A 4,728-nucleotide genomic window follows, 5' to 3' on the forward strand; every position below is an offset into this window, starting at 1 on the left:
GCCTGTCCCTTTACTCCTCAGCAGCTCCTGGGAGAAGGGAAGAGCTCTGCCTGAGGCTCCAGCCTTTCCTGTAAGGACACCATGCTGGAGCTTGCTGCATCCACGTGGACAAACAGTCTGCAGTGCTGGAATGAGTCAAAACAGTCGAAAAAGATCCAGAAATGAAGCAGCATAAGCCCCTCTCCTCTCTTGGAGAGGCTTGGAGCAGCCAGGGCTTGCACGTGGGCTGTTCTAATAAACCTCTCCAAGGGGATGGTGGTCAGGTCTGTTTGCAAATTGCACGGAGCCAGGCTGTTCTCCCCACATGCCGGGGCTGGCCCAAAGGGGAAGGGGACCATGTGCCGCACGAGGTGCTGTGTCAGCCCCGGGGCAGGAGAGGGGATTTCCAGCTCCCTGTGCTGCCAGCACTGACATGGACCATCTCGCTGGGTGCTCGCTGCTGGGGCACCCTCGGATGCAAGGGAAACACTTGCAAGGGTGGTTAGGGTGTCAGAGGCTGGATTTGGAGTTGCTGCTACAGAATTTGCATCTGCTGAAGTTGTCTTTGGGGTCATCTGGCTAAACTCAAGCAGGCTCTGGCTGGTGGTTTTCAGATAGCCTGTCCCAATCAGGAACTGGTCACGGGACATGAAACCTGCATGTGTGGGGCAGTGGCTGCCGGTGCTGCTGCTGTGGTTTTGTGGCCCAGCTGGTGACCTGGTCCCAGAGGGTCAGCTGTGGGGTCCTGGTGGGGACATGGGGCCGTGAGTACTGCCGGGAGCAGGCTGAGCAGGGTGAGGAGCCGCTGGGTGCTGCTGTGTCCTGGAGCTGATCCTGGTACAGGGAGGGCAGCCCAGCCAGCCCCTGGCACCGGGAGCTCAGCATCCCTTGGCACCCGTTTGGCTGGGACACGGCGGCAGAAAGGTGGGTGCTGTGGGGTAGCGATGGAGAGAGGGGCAAGTACTGGCCCACAGCCTTGTGAGTAGATGGGAGCAGGTAAGACAGCCATGCTGTGTGCATGACACCTCCTGAGCGTTCCCCTGAACCCAAACCCAGCAACCCTTCACTCTAGCAAACGGCGCAGATCCCTGGCCTCATTACGGCACCAATTAAAATCCCTTCCCAGCCTCCCAGTGTCAGGCTGCCTGCCGGGGCCAGCCTTACATCCAGAGAGCAGAGCAGTCGCCAGCCCCAGCCGGGTGCCCACTTCGTATGCCCTGAGGCACAGAGCGAGGCGGGGAGCACCTCTAGACCAGCAGCGAGATGCACTCTCAGTCCTGCCCACCTCTTGTCACCCTCCTGCACGGGGTCCTGGAGCAGCGGCGGTGTCCTCCACTCCTGCCCCTTGCAGGCAGCTCTCAGCTGCTGCTCGGAGAAGCTCCTCCTGCCCTTCTTGCAGATGTCAGAATAGGTCTTAGCATCCCGCTGGCTGGTTTGCAATACCAGGCAGAGGTAACAAAGGCGTCGTGGGTCTGGTGGGTCCTCCATGTGTGCCACAGGGACAGGGGGGAAGATGGGGAACTGAGCTCTGTGTAGGACTGGACTGAGCATGTTCTCAGGAAGGGGCTGCCTGCTGGTAACAGCCACAGGATGCTTCTTTTCCATGACCCTGCATTATGCACTGAAGACCGAAAACTCCCGTGACAACTTGTTCAGCTTCAGAAAGGGGAAATGGCATGAAATGAGAAAACTTGGATAAAATGAAGCGAAAAGAAGCAGCATGGTCACACAGTGTCCAGCAAGCTTGCAAAGATTTAAGGCAGCCTTTCAGGGCTCCTGGTGTCAAAAGGTAGAGAGGGACCAGCAGGGCTAACCACCAGGGCCAGAGGTTATTCGAAACAGAGAGGCCCCTTCAAAGAGCTGAGGTCAGGTCAAAATGACAAAAAATAGTATCAGGCAGGTAAGATGTAGGAGCTCAATAAGACAAAAAAAAAAAAAAGATCGAGGAAGAGCCTGTAGAAGCAGCCAGCAGTCCTTTTTGCAAGTACTTCAAGAGCTTCAAATCTGCCACAAAGTCTGTGGGGTCAATAGGAGAGCGTGTCCTCACAGCGGAGGAGTGACGTCCCTCGGGGTTGGTAAGATTGCTGTGAAATGTGGCTCAAATGCCAGCGCACTGTGAGGTTTGTAGCAAAATGGGCCACATGCGTGGCAGCTTGCCTGGACCCTGTCATTACAGCGGGACGCGGATCCTTGCCTGCACCCCGCTAAAATACACCCCGCTAAAATACACCTCTGCCGGCTGCCCTCTGCAATGGGGTGACATGGGGGGAGACAGCGGTGGGACCTGCCAAACCCAGAAGCCCACCTCCTGTCGTGTTGCAAACAAACCAAAGCTGTCTTTGTGGATCTGCCTTTGCCTTGTGTGACCAGAGCATGCAGCTGCTGGACCCGCTGGGGAAGGTGGCACGGGCTTGCAACACCCCTCCATCCCCTGTGCAAGAGCCCAGGTTGCGCTCGAGGCTGGACTTTTCTGTGCGGAGGAAGGGGAAGTGTGAGGACCGAGAGGGAGAGAAGGCTTCCTGGCAATCGCTTGGTCCACACTTCCTCCGTAGCTTTGAGGTTTCAGATGAAGTAATGAAGGGCTTTTGGAGATGGCAAATACTGTCAACATAGGCACTGACAACCATTGTGCTGGGAGTGGTGCACAGAGGAACCAGGGATGTGATTTTTTTAGTCTTTTTTGATTTTTGGAATTTCCTTACTTATTTTCCAAAGATCCTCCAAATGAAGAATCTATTCCCACTGATAAAGTTTCCTTTTGCAGCCCTTTAATTATTTTTTGAGAGACCCATAAGGCACCAAGGGGCAGGGAGGGGTGGTGTCTGGGTTGTTGCCGTTGCTGGAGGTGGAGGAGAAGTTGCTTCCCCCCACCCCACAAACCTCCCACCCGAGGCAGAGCACAGCTACCTCCTGGGATGTGCCCTGCTGCGATGCCCTGCAGCCCCAAGGCGATTCTGCCAGGGCAAGTGTGTTTGAGTATGGTAAACTCTCTACCCTTCATAATCCGAGTGAAGGAAATAAAAAGGGAAGTTCCTGGGGGGGGGGGGGGGCGGGTAGCACTGGCTCTGCCAGCTCTGTCGCTGGAAGGGATGAAACACAGACACAGGAGGAGGTGTAAAAGACTGCTGGAGTGTCTGCCCCTCAAACACCATCATTGCAGGGAAAAAAAAAAATAAAATAAAACAAGACTTGCACCACGTTTTGCTCAGGGTCAGATTTTTGGGGTGGCTGGGGAGAGCATATTTGGAGAGGGCTACCCCACACTGGCCTGCTCGATGCTGCGGAATGAGGGTGTTGCAGAGTGTGGAAATCAAGCGGAGGACGTGCATCAGCAGAAAGCAGAGCCTGACCCTGGGTTTGGGAGTATCGGGCTGTTGTGGTTTAACCCCAGCTGGCAGCTAGGATCACAAAGCCGTTCACTCACTCCTTCCCCCTGCCCCCTCCCCAAGTCAGATAGGGAGAAGAGGAAGAAAAAGGAGAAGAAAAACAACTTCATGGGCTGAGATAAAAACGGTTTAATAGAACATTAACAAAGAGGGTGAAAAAATAGTGGTAAAAGACGATACAAAAAGAGTGATGCAAGACGATTGCTCAGCACCCGATCACAGATCCCTGCCCCCCAGCCAAGCCCCATTTATACACTGAGCATGACCTCTATGGTGTGGAAAACTCCTCTGGCCAGCTTGTCCTGTCTGTGCTCCCTCTCGGCTTCCATGGGAAGCTGAAAAATTCCTTGTCTTCATATAAGAATTACTTACAACTAAAATGATATGTATTATCAACATTATTCTCATACTAAATCCAAAACATAGCAGCTACTAAATAGGAAGAAAATTAACTGTATCCCAGCTGAAACCAGGATGCGGGTCTTGCTGAAGAGCATAATAGAAAAGAAGGCCATCACAGGGGTCTGCAGCCCTGCTGCGAAACCTCAGAAAAGATTTTGGGGCTTGTTTTGATCCCAGCTGTGTGTTTCAGCTGGGACATGGGCCAAACACCTCCAGCAAGGGCTGCTGGTGGGCTGGGGAAGCTGAAGTGCAAATTCATTGAATGCTGCCCTGGGCCAGCTCTGATGGTCGGGTCTGCTGCCGTGGCTCGTGCCACCAGCTGCCAGCCGCACAGACTCACCAGCAGCCCCTTTCTTGCCCACTGCTGTTCCTGTGACACCTTCTCACCCCTTCATCGTCGTTCCCACGCCCAGCATGTGTCAGCAGCACAACCTGACACAGCACTTGGGCTCCAGGTCCCCAGGGCTCTTGCCAGCTTCTTCCCAAGCATCTGCTTTCCTGCCCACGGCAGGCACTGCCAGGTAATTAAGATCATCAGTGCACTTCAGAAGTCCTTTTTATCACAGTCCTTATCAGGCAGTAACAAGGTTAAGTGTCCTGATGTAGTCTCTTCTTGACTTTACCGTGTGAGTTTGGAAGCTACATCTTCCTGAAAAACCCCAGTCCTGAAGGACCACGAACCAGCACAGCTCTCAAGTCCTTCTGGGACCGCTGAGATCTGTGTCAGGAGAGGAGGCAAGTCAGCTGCGGTGGCTAGTAGCTGCTCCTGCCAGAAAGCCTGAACACTGTGGTTCTCGGACAAGAGATCAGAGAGCAGCAAGATTGCAGAAGGGGTGTGAAGCAGCCCTGGTGCACAGAAGAGAAGAATGAAAGCGGCGCTGACACTGGCGGAGGTTCCCTCTCCAATGAGGAAGCCTCTTACACCAGATGTGATTTCTCTGCGCGGCTGTTTCCTTTCTGT

Source organism: Larus michahellis, chromosome Z (assembly GCF_964199755.1).
Source record: "Larus michahellis chromosome Z, bLarMic1.1, whole genome shotgun sequence".
In the NCBI taxonomy this organism is placed as follows: Eukaryota; Metazoa; Chordata; class Aves; order Charadriiformes; family Laridae; genus Larus; species Larus michahellis.